The sequence below is a fragment of the Lathamus discolor genome, chromosome 3 (genome assembly GCF_037157495.1).
Source record: "Lathamus discolor isolate bLatDis1 chromosome 3, bLatDis1.hap1, whole genome shotgun sequence".
Classification (NCBI taxonomy): domain Eukaryota; kingdom Metazoa; phylum Chordata; class Aves; order Psittaciformes; family Psittacidae; genus Lathamus; species Lathamus discolor.
In genome coordinates this window covers 6,747,431-6,763,467 of record NC_088886.1, presented here as the reverse complement: position 1 = coordinate 6,763,467, position 16,037 = coordinate 6,747,431, and the positions used below count along the sequence as shown (strand labels likewise).

The 16,037-nt window shown below is 42.6% G+C and overlaps 1 protein-coding gene across 5 annotated transcripts in view; it reads right to left on the bottom strand.

Moving 5' to 3' along the window:
- Positions 1–16,037, bottom strand: part of GLIS1 (GLIS family zinc finger 1) — a 198,975-nt gene that overhangs the window by 117,463 nt on the left and 65,475 nt on the right. The window contains exon 1 of one of the 5 annotated variants that reach the window (XM_065673310.1): positions 15,037–15,123. The exons of the other annotated variants lie outside the window; for them this stretch is intronic. The gene's annotated coding sequence lies outside the window, so the exon portion shown is untranslated. Of the gene's footprint in view, positions 1–15,036; positions 15,124–16,037 lie in introns of those variants that run through there. 5 annotated transcript variants of the gene reach the window in all.

Below are 16,037 nucleotides of genomic sequence, written 5' to 3'. Positions count from 1 at the left end.
TGAAAACTAGAAGGTGCAAGATCAGACTTACAAAATCTTCTAGAACTGAATATCTAAAGATGCACGACAGAGGGACAAATTCTAACATCTCCATTTTAACAACAGCTTCCAGTGCTCAGAGATACAAACGCTGCAGCCAGCAACTCAGTAAATACTGTTGAATGATCTTCTACTCAGACCAGATTTGAGGGCCTCAGACTGAGGAGGTCCAGCCTATTACAGCTCTGGGCAGACATCTCACTCTTCTCCTCTTCCCTATCACCTTGGCACACTGCTGACCTTGATAATGAGGGATGAGGATTTATATCTTGAATGTGCATTTTAATGTGAATTTAGTGCTGGAGAAAAATGACAGGTGAAGAGCTGCGGAGATGGAAACGTTCTCATAGCAGGTAAAGTGTGGTCAAAAGGTGTGCAAGGTTACCTAAATGTAATGACCCAAGAGGCAGAAACTTGCTCTGTAAGAACTACTTCAAGGTGGGAAATGGAGACCCTATGGGGAAGTAACTGAGTTTGAGAATAGCAAGCATAGCACAGAAATAGAGAGCAACTTCCAAAGACCACACAGTTTACAGGCTGAACCCAGCCAGAATGCCAGTGAACTTGGTGGATTGTATTTCTTGTGGGATATCTGCATCCAGTTTAACCACACGCTGCTGGATCTAGAGTGCATCTTTTAGAAAGACATCAAATCTCAAAGTGGAATCTCTAAATGATGAAAAATTACTTCTGTGGCAGTTTGTTCCATGTTTCTCAGCATGAATTTTATATAGCTTGAACTTGTTTGACTTCAGCTCCCAGGCACTGGGTCTCATTATGCCTTTGTGTGCTAGATTAAAACACAAGACATACCTGGTACTTTGTGCATCTGTTAGACTTTTCTTCAGTGACTAATTGCCCTTCTCTTTCATTTTCTCCTGGTATAGTATATTCTCCAGATCGTGCATCATTTGTGTGAATCTTCTCTTAAACACAGTTTAAGAGAAGTTGAGCCAGTTTTTCCAAGGAACCTTGTTAGATTGTCAACACTAGAACAGCACAGTTCTAGAACCATTAACAACATAAGACAAGTGTTGTTTTGCTGCTTCTGCCTGCTACGTGCCTAAACACAGCTCTCCAATTTCATGTTAACTGTTATTCTGCTGCAGCATGGGAGCAGGAACTCTTGGTCAGCACATTCTTCATGTTTTACCTGAAGCTGCCTGGCTGGGTCCTTTAATCCTCTCAGAGTTTGGAGGAAGGGAGAAGGATGGTTACTCTGGTTTTCTTTGTGCGTGACTTTATTACAAGTCTCTGCTAAGAAACAGAATAAAGTCACCAAATTATACTACTGTGCCTCCAAACCTAATGACCCAGAAGTTCTGCTGTCGATGGGCCTAACTCAATAGGCACCGCTGAAAACAATGGAGTCCCCCAGTGTGTGACCAAAAAAGAAATAACAACATTTTAAGGAATGCAGCAACTGCAGAAGCTCACTAACCACTTATGAAACCAACCATTTGAATTTTTTGTTTACAGGCAAAAAGAGCTCCAGCAATAGAGTCAGTGAGTGTGAGATTTCTGTTGTTTTAATTATGCCTTTCTTAGGTTTGCCTTGTTTGGTTTAGTACAAGTTCTGCACAATACATCTAAACCCTATTTTGCGAAAGACAGCAGAGAGGGAGTAACTGAAGCCATTTAAAAACTAAAGGAGCTGGAAGCTGAACGTGTGTGTCAGCTGAGCCCCACCGTAAGCCATGGCCTTTTACAGCTAAAATGATTGCCGAAGGAGCAGAGTACAGCTCACGAAAATCCATGTTACCTGGCAGAAATCCATGTGATCCTGAGCGCACACTGACTAGGAAATTAGCTGAGATGAAGTTGGAGGAATGCAATCTCTGGAAGCTCCCAAAAAAAGAACTTCCAGAGGTTGGAATTTTTCCTTCTCACTGTCATAGCCCTTCATTAGCACAGATCCTGGCAAGAGGGAAAAGATGAAAGCAGTTCAGCTCCATAATCACTACTTGGGAGATGACAGAAGCAAATATCATGCATTATGTGCACTGTAAAGCATTAGCAGTCGTTTTCCAACAAAGCAAAGTGAGGAAAAAAGAGACTAACAACAACAAAGCTGGGCCGCTTCAGAGCATGCTGCAGGCATCTCTAAGCTGGCATGCCTTGAGCTACCAAGTCCTCATGCTGCAGGGTAACACTGGGTGGGCTTCCTACCCCTCAGTAAAAAAGCCTGTCACCAAAGGCTATATTAGGCTGGGTCCAGTGCTAGGCTGGCAAAACTGCTCAGAGCCTGGTTCAAAGGCAAGCCCAGCTGCCGAGCACTGTGCTGCCAGCCACATCTGCTTACTCAGTGGCTATGCTTAGGAAGAACTAAGCTCTCCACAAACACCAGGATGTGTGCTGCAGTGGCTAGACCCACACCAACAAGAGTGGCTTCCCAAAGCTCAGGTCTACATCCCCTGTGTGTCAGTGCAAATTTCCCTCAGTGTGGAAAAGCAAAGTATCTTGTTTCTGTGTAATTGAATCCCAGCCATGTATATACAGCTAATGACTAGTTACACCACACATAATGAAGAGTCACGTTTTGCTAATTGCATAGAAAATAAACAAGCTAAAAAAGAAAACAATTACTGGCTTTGGTAGGAATCTCTCTTGACCTTCCTTCTGGACTCAGATCCTTGATGCTGAGACTGCTACGCATTACAGTCACTGTCGGGTGCATGCACAGCCTGCTCTGGTTTTGCTTTCCCTTTAATGCCCTCAGGATCATCCATGGCCTGTTTGCTCGCACCCACTTGACTGCTGTGCAGCCATGGCAAAGGAGCTATCCTCAGCTTTTACTTCTGAAGTACAGGTAGAGTTTGTCTAAAACAGACATGCAATGGCAAAGCTGTGAGGAAACCTTATGCCCTCAGCACTGGAAAGGGAACCATTCTTTGTACATACAGTGAGAACTGTAATTCTACAACATGCCCTGTTATTTGCTTATTAATATTGCCAAAGCATAACAGCTTATAATGCAATTGCAGTTTATTCTGCACAGGAATGATAAAAAATATTACTCTTGCCTCAGAAAGTTCACATCCAAAGAGGCTGACAGATACAAGCAACAGAGCACAAAGGAATGATGAGCCTGTGCCACTCAGCACAGCAGCAGCAGCCTTGGCACAACTGTAATGGTTGGCAGGACAGAAAGTGGGGAAGAGGCAGGGAGAGACCTGACACACATACACAGCATGTTCTGCCTCTGCTCGGAGCTAAGGGAATCCCTCGCAATTTCATATCAGTGCTTTTACTAAAGAAGGAAAACAAATCCCTCCTAAACATCTTATTACCTGGTGACCTGTCTCCCTCTGCTCTCCTACAGTCTGAGGTAAGCACCGTGTCACAGCAGTGTATCCAGAGGTGACACGGTGGCCGGCAGCCCCCTCTGTGTGTGTGGGCACTGTGGGTCCTCTCTTCCAGGGCAGCAGCAGCTAATCGGTTGTTTCAGTCATGGCTGGACAGGGACATTTTATGTGGAGAAGTGGAAGAAGAAGGGGAAAAAAAAAAGGGTGGGGAGAAAAAAAAGAGACAACTAAAAAGTGGGACCTATGAGGGAGTTACGCTGACAAGTGGCTGTGGGGATAATGACCCAGTCAGGGCCCATGTGTTCTTATAAAAAACACTCAACAAACCCCAGCATCTGGTAGTTCAGCTGTGGGTTTCCGCTGTTTATTTTTCTATTCCAGTGCTCTCATCCCTATGCACTGCCTGTGCCTGGCTCTGTTAAGCATTCCAAATGCTCCAGAGCATAATTGAAAGAATAAAAACCCCAGGCTCAGCATCAGGCACGTATAGAAAAAAATGAAACTGCTTAAATCCTTTCTTATATTGAGGAGAACACAACCAATAACCCTCCAACACAACACCAGGCAGGGCTGAGGTGAATGCCAGCTAGAAGTGTCAAGACTTACCTGAACTGGTGATTGCACACATGAACATCAGGTTATTCTCTTCTAACAAGTACGAACCATGACCAACCCCTTGGATGCACAGGGAGGAGCAGTTAGTCCAGTGAGCTGTCCAGAGCATGGATCCTGTTCATCAGGTACTCTTAATTTCAAAGAGCTTAGTCCTTTCTCTGCTTCTTTCCTCCCTCTTCACCTTCATACTGATAATCTCAATTACGAAACCCAATATAACCATCCTGCCTCTGCGGCTTACTGTCTGCCTACTTCAAAATTCAGTCTCTGACATCACTACATAGATGATGGGGCTCTTCATTGGGGACTGTAGCAATAGGACAAGGGGTAATGGATTCAAATTAAAACAGGGGAAGTACAGGTTGGATGTAAGGAAGAAGTTCTTTACTATAAGGGTGGTGAGGCACTGGAATGGGTTGCCCAAAGAAGTGGTAAATGCTCCATCCCTTGCAGTGTTCAAGGCTGGGTTGGACAGAGCCTTGGGTGACCTGGTCCGGTGTGAGGTGTCCCTGCCCATGGCAGGGGAGTTGGAACTAAGGTCCTTTACAACCCAAACCATTCTATGGTTCTGTGATAAGTCATCAAAGGCAGCTCCATGCAGCTAAACAAACAGACTGCTGCACCTTCGGTCTGCTTCTTCCTTTCACTCTCACTTTGAACAGTCCCCATCATGAGGTATCCATAACATAGACTTCATCTCTGACTTGGAACCCTCAGCCCTCACTTCACTTCCAGGCCTTTCTGTAGAACACTCCTAAAGCAATGCCTTCCTGATCTACCAGCAGTGCCACCTCGTCCATCCAGCTACAAATTTCCTTTGTTGCTATGATAGAATCATAGAATGGTCTGGGTTGGAAAGGACCTTGAGATCTAGTTCCACCCCCCTGCCATGGGCAGGGACACCTCACACTAAACCATGTCACCCAAGGCTCTGTACAACCCGGCCTTGAACACGACCAGGAATGGAGCATTCACAACTTACTTGGGCTATTGCTAATGCATCCTCTTATGTCATCTTTATTCATGTAATATTCCCCCACTCATGGTCATGCAGACTAGTGTAGGAATAAACTAATACACAAGGACAGTAGAGATGAAAAAATGCAAGGTGGGTAAGGGTGTTCTGAAAACAACAAGCCCATGCAGCTATGATTAAAAAACATGGGAACTCTATGAGCTCTATGTGTACTTGGTGAAGATTCCTCTTACAGCTCTTGCAGAACTACCCTTGTAGGGCTCACCACATGGCACCTAGGTCACTGCTGTACCACCCCACTATTTTCCCACTATTCCAACTGCATAGCTCAGAGTCAGGAAAGGAGCAGTGGTCAGTGCCTGAAAGGCAGAGCTTAGAGAGAATCCCAAAGTTGAGGCTCCGCTCCTTTAGGTTTCAGTTTGGCGAAGCCACATTCTGCACCCAACCAGCAGCACTGTTAACTGCAACCGGTCATAAGCACTGGAGAAGCTTGTTCAGAGACAATTCATTCTCTGCAATTATTACTCTGTTCCTGTAAAAGAAGTTATCTAAATGCTGTGCTCACAGCTGCAACAAGAACATTCCCTTCACTTTTAGAGATGCATGATATTGAAAGCAGATGTACCAAACTGAACCTCTCTTTTTTGCAACGCACTGTAAATGTTTTTAAAATGTGCCTCTGGTACAATGCATGTCAAACAGTCAAATCCAAGGTAAAAAGTGTTGCCAAAACCAGAAGACAAATGAAGCTTAAAATCAGTTTTGACAGATTAAATGGAGACTCTTTGAATCCATAAATCAGACGGTCAGTCCCTGGGAAGTTAATAATGAATGTATTTTCTCTCCATATTTATTATCCCAAAGATATCTGGAAAACCAAGCCAACATCAAAAGCAAATTTGTACCTCAGTGTCTAAAATACTTCACCCAAGTGGCAGTGAAAGTATGAGCAAGTTCATCTCCCAATATTTGCTTGTTCTGAAGGCAGATGAAAGACTAATATTTGTACATAAAACAGACAACTTGCCCCGTTCAGAATCATTCTCTAAACTAAACATTTGAGCTCGGTGCATTTTCGATATCATGCGACTTGGCGTTCACAAACCAGTGGATATCTGGATCAGGGTTTTTAAGGGTTGTTATGAGCAAGTCGGTGTCTGTTTCAAGTTGCTTTTTTTGTGGGGGGGGAATTATGTTTCAGAAGGAGAAGAACACGAGGAAACAAAACCTTATTCTACCTTCTGTGCAATCTGGTTGGTTACATTGGGTTAATTTCTTCACATGTAAAACGATGCATGCAAATAAAATCAAACCAAAACAAAGAAGGCAGAGAAAAATGTTTTCCAAGCTTTGCAACAGAGTGCTTACAGTGTTTATACAAATAGTAAAGTCTGGCTAAAACAAGCATATGACAGCTCTGTGCTGCTTTCAGACACGACTCCTATTTGCCATTTATTCCATGTAGGCAGAACTGTGTGCCCAGGCAGAGCCCCAGTGAAATCCCTGGGGCAATGCATGAATGCAAAGTTTTGCTTGCGCACATGCCATTGCTAGATTAGATCTTGTGTGTTGTGCACTCCTTCCATGCTCACTCAACACACTCCCACTGCAGCTGGACAAATCTAGACAGAAACTGTCCTGGAGGAATTAGTTACTACAGAATACTTAATAAACAGAGGCCTAAGAAATCTGTGCACTAAAACACAACTTCCATCTCCTGGCTTTTTTTTTTTGTGTGTGTGTATTACAAATTAGATTCCACAATCTGCTGGCATGGATTTTGTTTGGACATCAACGAATTCTCCGAAGAGAACAAGGTCTAGCCAAAATGGATTCCCCAACAGTTGGACACTTTTAAGACAGGGTGCTGGGCCATCTTTTCTAGATTGGATATTAGGAAAAAATTCCTCCGTTTGAAAGTGTTGTCAGGCACTGGAACAGGCTGCCAAGGGCAATGGTGAGTCACCGTCCCTGGAGGTACTTAAAAGATGTGTACCTGTGACATGGTTTAGTGGTGGGCTTGGCAGTGCCAGGTTAGCGGTTAAGACTTGAGGAGCTTAAAGGTCTTTTCCAACCTAAACGACTCCATGATTCTATTGACTGTGCTTTTGCCAAGAAAGGTTGGAGCAGATGATCCTTGAGACCCTTCGGACCTGCGATTCTATGATTCTGTGAATGACTGAAACTGCAGCACCTGACAGTCAACTCAGCAAGGATTAAAAGAGGAGAAATAGCTGTCACAGCAGCCTCTGAAATCATCCAATCAGGAGGGAGAAGACTGGATTTGCACCCACATCTGTAAACACGTAAGTGCCAATACAAACATTAGCATTTGGGAATACTCCATGGATTCAGGACACTGTAGAGATTAACATCACTACAACAATCTAGACATATGGGGAAATAAAATTCTCTTTGAATACATTTGATACCAATTCGTGAAAATGGTTCTGCCGTTTCTCTCAAACAACTATTGTGAATTTTAGTCCATCTGTGAAACCAAATCAGGAATAATCATCAAATCTCACCAGACCGTCTATGAAATCACAGTATCGAAATAACACAGACAACATTTTCTTTCAGCTGCTTAAGATCACAGCACCCTCAGAAGTGATATCATGCATTAGTTACTATAACTTGATTTTTATAAACACAATCACATACTGATTTTATATAAGCAGATGTATGCAGCCTGACTGCAGCAACTCTCAGAGGAAAGAGCGGCCACACCAGGATGGGCAGTTCTCCCAGGACTGCAGGGTGACACCCTGCCATCACCCTGCCCTGGGCTCAGCTACGTCCAGCAGCAAAGAGCCTTTCACCAACATCTGGGTCTAAGAAACAGCCATCCTACACAAGCAGGATTTGCATCCTCTGCAAAGTCATCCACAGCCAGTATCTATTAAATACAGCTCTGCTCTGATCCTGACATAAGACAGTGTTGGTTCTACTCCCAGCATAGGGCACTCAACATCACCCATTACCTCAAATCAGTATGCACCATCACTGGCACTGGTAATTACTGCCAAATTCTCCTAATCCACAGATATTAGCATTTAAATGACAGATACTTGAGTTTCAATCCTATCACACACATCTCTATATAAGTAAAGTTCATTTGGAATTCAACAAAATGCCATGAGGCTTGTGAAAGTCACTACATAAATCATGTGGAAGGGGGGAAATACACAACACAGAGACAAGCAGAACTTGTTTTCTTTGTAAAACAGCATTTTCCATAGTTTGTGGCACCACATTCCTGTGTTCTTTGGAATATAACATTCGAGTTAAAACGAGGATTTTAGTCAATGTGAGGTTTTCCTTTGCAAATTCTTACCTTAGGAGACAAATTATGTTATTTTCTGGATCACTGAACTGCTGTTCACAAAACCAACCCTAAACAATCTGCTTTGTAAACTAAAAAGCAAGCTCAAAGCAAGCCACTCATTGCGAGATCCCGTACCTTGCCTATAAGCAGTGCAAGTACACTGGAGCACAGGGAAGGCAGCAGGGCCCCATTTCATTAGCATCAAAATTAATTGTTTTGCAACACGGAAACCTCAATACTGTTGGTTTCAGCTATTTTATAGATAGAGCAGTCAAAGGCAAAACTGGGAACAAGAAGTGCTCCTTCTATAAACACTGTTGCTTAGAAACCATGTATTTTTAATAACCTAGCACTCTAAATTCAGCGTGGCCTGTCAGTATGGGATTTCAGCACAAGACACAAAGGTATTTTGAGGCCAGTTCTCTAATTTGCACTGCACCATATACAGAGCTGTTCACTGCAATACAATGACATGATCAGTTGGGATAAGGAGACAGGAAAATGAGGACTTGCTCATTATTCAGATTACCATAGGGCCTGAAATCTCCAGTCCCAAAGTCAACTTCCTTCTACTAGTGATGTTCAAATAAGAAATAAGACAGACAAGCCTTACACGCAGAGAGCTTAAATGTGTAGAATAGGAGACCAAAAAAGAAGCAAAGGGACAACACATTTGAAAAATAACGTATTCTACACAAAAGTTAAAAGATAAAATCAATAATAAATCAAAAATTAAATACAGGTATTTGGTTTTGCTAGAAAAAATACGGTGTATTTGCTTAAGTAAGAATATCCTGTATTTGCTTAAATACATCCTTTGTTCTTAGAAAAAACAAACCACCAGATGTAGCTACTCTCTCTGCTAAGTGGCACCTGACAGCTTACAGGATGCTGCTGAAGCACAGTCACATCTGTTCCCAGTATCTTCATTGTGTTTCATTCTCTCCATCCTGCTATACTGCTTCCTCGCCTGCTAAAGTTTTAAAGTTAGAAAGTTTTCTCTTCTTTAGAGGACCCTGGGAGAGCTGCTTCAGCTCGAGCAGTGAGGGCTATTCTAAGGGAGATGTGATTTTGAGAAAATCAAGCAGGATTTCTCAGAGACATCTGTGTTTTTTCCAAGCTATGCAAATATCTGGGAATGAGAATTGTATTGGTAATGAATTTTTATAAATGAGGAACACTGGATGAAGTTCCCTCTGAATTGTGAGACAAGAATGCAAGGCAGAAGCAAGGAGTACATTCTGAGCTCTCCCGGACTTAAATCATCCATGTTTCTATGAGAAATTAATTATGAACAATAATTTAGAATATTTAGGGAACCAAATCCTGGCCTTGCAGCCAAAACCTTCTTTGAAGTCTATGATTACCTGATCCACAACCAAATCAGACATAAGTATGGATATTGGGATTTTACCCTTGAGTTTTGCCTTGACTGTATGTATTTTGATTGCCATTGTTTTCTCTCTAGCACTTCCACCCATCACAGATCTTTGGTCACATCCCAGCAACATTACTTCATCACCCTGTAATCTCTCTGTGCAGCTGGCCAACAGGTTGGGCTCGTGTGGAAATATACCATTCCTAGCCCTAAAGGATGCACTGTTCTGTCAAGGATAAGCTCATAACTACCTATAAACGTCCCTTCTCCTCCTCATCCAAAGGGATGGCAAGTCTTGCTGTCTTGCCAGGAAAACATTACGTCTCAAAGCTGACACTTACTTTGACCCTGACCCTCTAAGGCATGTTACATCTTGTTCTTCAGCCATCGACTTTTAACATCTATTGTGTAATTCTGAAACAGTGATGCTTTCAGAAGATACCAAAGGCCACAGTTTTATTGCAACGTGACGCACATTGAAATCAACGATGGGGCCTCAGCTTAAACAAAACAACACACTGGCACATATAGTTTATAGACTTTAGCAGGGGGGCTCTAACTTGCCATGAGGGAACAGCGTGCTATGGACATTTCTGAGCATTTCACTGCTAAAAGTTTCCTAAGGATCCTCCACTAAAGCCTTAGTGTTTATTCGAACAGAACTATGCAACAAAATCTGTTTAATTACACACAGCAACAACAGGCATCACAAATACGGGGGGTTTAAATTCTCTCTCCTGGTGTAGTGCTTGAGGTCGCTCTATTGATTCTTTAATAAGGATGCTAGAAGAAAAATTTACAGTCAGTCAAGGCAGTCCTTAAACATCATCGGGATATTCTTCCAAGTAAGGTTATTGATTCACCTAAATCTCATCTTTTCTCTAATAACACATATTGGCTCACAGTGATCCACAGTGAGGTTTGTATGAAAATTGCCTTTTACTGAAAGCAAGTAGCAACAATGGATTCATAGATAAATGTAACAAGATGCAACACAAAGAGAGCGCATCCTGCCAGAAATTACTTCTTTTTCCTTAGATTCTCATCTTGGTAATAATTTAGTAGATTGGGTAAATCTGAAGACTTATCTATTTCTTTATTAACTCAGTAGCAATGCAGCAGAGACCAAAATTTTCTTAATATAGTCCTTTTTTTTTTTTTTTTGAGATACTTTCTGTGGAGAAAAATGACCACTAATTCCCCAAATATCTGAAAAGTCTTCAGAACCACTCATAATTCTTTGCCAAAGCCAACAGAGCCAGAATTTCCATGGATGAATCAGTACTGTTGCCACACTAACTCCTGCTTTGAACTTGACAAGTCTCGCAAGCAAATCAACACTGAACAGCCAGGTTTTGGTGGGAAATGTCCACGAAAGCCTCAAGCACCAAGAAAGTGCTCCTGACACCCAGCAAGCTGTGTGTCACTGCAATCCGTGCCTTCTGGATGCTCCATGATGGTATTAGTGCTACTAGCTGCTAGGATGCCAACTGCTCATCTAAATAGCAAACAGAGGCCCTGCTTACACAAAGTAAGTGCACGTGCATGCACAACTAAGTGCTGGTTTTGCAAGTTAGCTTTTTAACAACAGCTACTAACTGCAATGCAGGAAGACTGCACTGCTCTAGAATAAGAAACAAACAAACGTAACCAAAATTAAACCACCACTTTATGACCACTTAACTCACGTCAGATTATAGGACTGAGAAACAACCTCTGTATTGGTGGGTTACATGCAACAGAACAAGCAAACCAAGAAGCAACATACAGTTTCCAAACCACAGATTCTGTACATGTAACTGATCAGTACAAATTCCAGCTTAGACAGTTCCAGCAAGATGAAATAAACCTTATAGATTCCTCTAAATTTTACTGGATTATCTCAATGCAGAACACACTAGGATGGCCAGCTAACAAAAATGACTGCTAGAACTGTAGGCTTTCAGGGATTAATAGAACTAGGCTTCCACATACTCTATATATTTTACTATTCTTTCAAAAATGACCCTTTATGGTCTGAAGCTTTCAGGCCTCCCTCTCAAGCTCAGTATTTCCATCACAGCTGATGTCTTCTAGTGTTGTTTTCTTAGGACACCTTAATTAGGGTAAGGTTTGGGCACTTTTAGGCTTTCCTTCATCAATGCATGATTTATCTTCAAGGTCTGTGTTGCCTATGTCCGCTTTAAGGCCTGGAAGGTAGGAGGGTCCTTGGACTACAGCAAAGACTGAAGTGCTGGAGCTGCTAATTCACCTTTTTGGGTGGTACTCCAAACAAGGCAAGTCCATTTAATTCAGCCTGCACTTTATGCCTTTCTGGTTAAGAAGGAGTTAACAGCACTTCTGGATCTCACAGGCATACTTGTAAAAGAGATATATTAAAGGCTGAGAGATACCCAAGTTCTATGGGACCATACAATCACCCTGCATAGAGAAGTTACTGTCAAAGCATTGCTGTCTGGCCACCCCCATTTCCATGCTTTATGTATTTGCTGGCAAGACCTGATATAAAGTCTCTACAAAAAGTATCTTAAAATACAGCCAGGGAGCACACAGGGGATTGCATGATCTTTGTCAGGATGAAGTCCGGATAATTCAAACAGGCTCTAGAATTGCAATACATATATATTTTGTGATACTCACTGGAGCTAAGCCTGAACTCTGACTCTCCTAAGCCTCTGCTGTCACTGCCAGACAGGAGAAACCTTCATGATAATTTTTAAAGCAGAAGGAAAGGACCGTTGAAGCATCTCAGGGAATCATTGATGCAAGTATGTGTGTGTCCAGACATGCCTTCTATCACAAATAAACTGATGCAAAGGCAAAAGAAAAGGGAGAAAGTCAGCTCTTTAGAGTACGTTTCTATACCTTTGACAGTCTGTCTTCATATCTGGCAAATTAGCTTAGACTGCACTGCCTTGTGTGCTGCAAGGACCATTCCCTACCAGATTATCAGTTAGTAAAAGAACAGGTAGTCAGAGCCTTGCGAGAGCATATTTCAGCAAGGTTTTCTGGGGGAAATACATTGGATTTAGTGCTCAGAGGATGGAAAGTTTGAGAAGTACTTTCTGGGAATTAGGGTTTTGATGGGGGCGAAATAATAGCTCAAGCCAAGGAGCAGTCATACATGGGGCACAGTGTGGTTAGCCCCAAGGCTTTGTCAATTCTGGGAGCTGGGCCTATGTGAAAGTCAAGCTTAAGACAACAATTTTACACATCTTGTAGCGTCAGATTTCAGACATTTCTCATCCACCTTAAGTTGTGGCCTAGTCACATTTTCATGGTTGCATCCACATGGAAAAACAATAGGAAGGGACAAAAGGAATGGAAAGAAGAGGAGCCCTGGAGTCCCTGTCACCACTTTCTCCCTCCCTTTCCCCAGCTTGTTCCCTGTTGGGTCATCCCAGCCCTCCCATCCCATCCCTCACACCCTTATTTACAGGCCCTCAAGGCCTGTCATCACCAGGGAGGCAAACTAGCACATCCACCCCTCCAGCCTGCATTGGGAATATGGAATGTTTGTAGTCTCCATGCCCAACAAAATGACTGCTGCTAGCAGATCCTCATAGGAAGGAGGAACGGCTGCAGGACATGTTCTGTTCCATGACTGTCCAGAGACTAAGAATATACCCAGGCCACAGCTTCTAATCACAAACCTCCCATCAATCATTTCCTGTTACAGATTCTAGCTGAGAAGAAAGCCAAGCACATCAGCCTTCACTCAAACATAGTCTCTGACCAGGACTCAGATGGAGATCCTCAAACTGTTGACATTAGGGAAGGTGGGAAGAGAGCTTTCTCCAGATGTCTCTGCTGGATTGATTTGATAGTGCTCATGGAACAAAAACAGCTGAGAGAAAACACTTGCTTTAAAAGGCAGACATCCCTCTTCCCCTCTCAGTTCTTCTCCTTCCACTTCATCCAGTTTAAAGGACTGTGTGATTCTGAGTTTCAGGTCCTATGCTCTTCTGGAGAAAGACCATAAGGAAATGAACCATTCAAGTCAATAAAGCCCAAACCTATGGGAGACTACCTATTTTTTTTCTCCTTTTTGAGCACTCAGGGAAGGAAAAGAGGATGATTTTGTTGAGGGGAATGCTGTGGTTCAGGAGAGGGTAGAAGTTAATATCCCAAATGTTTATTCTACCAGGAATCCTCTAAAGAAGGATATTTCTTCAATGGAGCAGCAAGAGCGTTTTTGGAAGTCCAAGGAAAGTAACAGGGAAATACCTACACATTCTGAAATCAGAAATGGATAAAGAAGATTAAATTGGTTTTGATTTCTCTGTGAACTGGGGGAAAAAAAGCTACATTTGAAGCAAAAAAAAAACTGAGAATCTCAGAGATCTGGAATTCTGCCACTCAGATATCTTAGTATCTACAAAGCGGCAAGTCCTAAGTTACTACTTATCAACCACTTCATACTGTCTTGTAGAGGCACTGTCCTTAAGCAAGTGTAACCTAATTTAAGGTAGCTTTCCTTCAGGGAAGGAGGGCTCAGATACCTTTCATTGACAAGGAGGTGCTGCAGGGTAAGAGCGTGCATATGGCTGCTCACAACTGAGCAAACAACACAATGATTTGTTACTGCCTAGTAACTTAGTCTGATGCCAAAGCCCTGAGGCCCAGTGCCCCCATGAACACTTCTGCTCCTATCCATGGGCTCTTAAAAAGAGCTGAAACATCAACACAATAGTAATGTGTCTCCCAGCAGTCAGAAACATTCATGCACCTCAGGAGCAATGACTGTACACATGGAAGTATTAGAAATGGAGCCGAGGAATGTACATGAAGATAGACATTCTTGGAAAACCTGTACAGTCTAGGAAAAAACCTTGGGAAGGAAATACTGTCTGTCCAGCCACTCTCATGCTGTGCTGTCAGAATGACTGCCTGACCTGTTCAGGATGGGTCTGTTGCTACTGCCAGCTGAGCAGAATACAGAGGCCCCCGACTGCTGCTCTTGCTTAAGTTGTCCTCCTTTTACAGATAGCATGCACAGCAGAGTCATATACTGCAAAGAGATCATGGGGCACGTACTCAGCTCATTCAAATTACCAAAACTCCCTTTGTTCAGGCTCTTTAGTGGATGAACTACAGTGATTTACACAAACAAGGCCTAATGGTCTATGTCTTAAAAGTCTTTTCCAACCTAGTTGATTCTATGTTTAGGCAAACACTAAAGGGGGCAGGATATGATCTGTTACATCCTTGATAGGAACTAAAGATTGTTTTCAACCTAAAAGCAGACATCACTGCAGTTCAGCTGAATAGTCCATCTATGGGCTAAATGGATCCACCAAGTCCTTCCACTCTTCAGAAACCTGCTTCAATAACTTTCCAGCATCCAAACATGGGGTAAGGAAGGAGACTACATGAAACATGTTTCCTGACTTACCTTGCCCTACAGAAGCAGTGAGAGACTAATGGGAGAAGATTTCCTTTTGCTTCTTTAAATAACTGGATAAACAGAGAGGAAGAGACGTGATGCTTGGCAAAGATGCATCTCTTAAAATATCGCACTTAAACGTTTAACAACTGCCAGGTGAAAAAAATCATGTAGCTGCTTCACACACCTGAGGAAAGAGAAATAAAGTCATGCTGCCTTGCTCTGCCTCTGCATCACATGTGAGGATGCCTAGGCATTCAGACGAAGCCTGGACAATGAATGCAAACAGCCACAATGGCTGTTCCGGGAGGGACAGGCCTACCTGGCTTTTGGTGAGGCATGAAATGCTCTTTAAATAAGGAAATAATCTTTCATAATAAGGAAAGTTTCTTCCTAGCTCCTTTGCTTAAAGGTTATATGCAGAACCATGAGGTTTCATATCCACCCCACAGTTCACATCAGCTGGGGATTCAGCTCCATTTCCAATACTGACTGGCAAGTGTATGCCACATCCCTATGGTTAGATCAAGCTCTGTGTGATCCCTGATGCCTGCAGGCTTTGTCTTGGCCATGAAATGTGTGAGGGCCTTTCTTTTCCCACAGGACACTGAAGCTGGTATCACAGATGCTCTATCAGCCCAAGGAGGAGAGGAAGGAAGGGAGAAAAGATCCACTCATATTTGTTTCCAAATTTCTGGGAAAACCAGATTTGAAACACTCAATTTTAGGACCAACAAGTAATTCAGCTTATACTTTCTTTTTGCATAGTCTCGAGTGACTCCTGAACTGCTTGAGTTATGTGATTTCAGTGGAGTCTCCATTAGATACAGACTGAGGTAAAGGGTCATGTACCATCAATCGGCCAAACCCAAAGCCCTGCATCAAATAAATCAACTGTTTTTAAAGGCAAGGACAGGTTTGCTTACCCAAGTTCAGACAGAAATATAAGCTCTTCACATTCCAGGACAGCCTCTGAGTATTTTCCATTTTCATTTACATACCTTATAAAA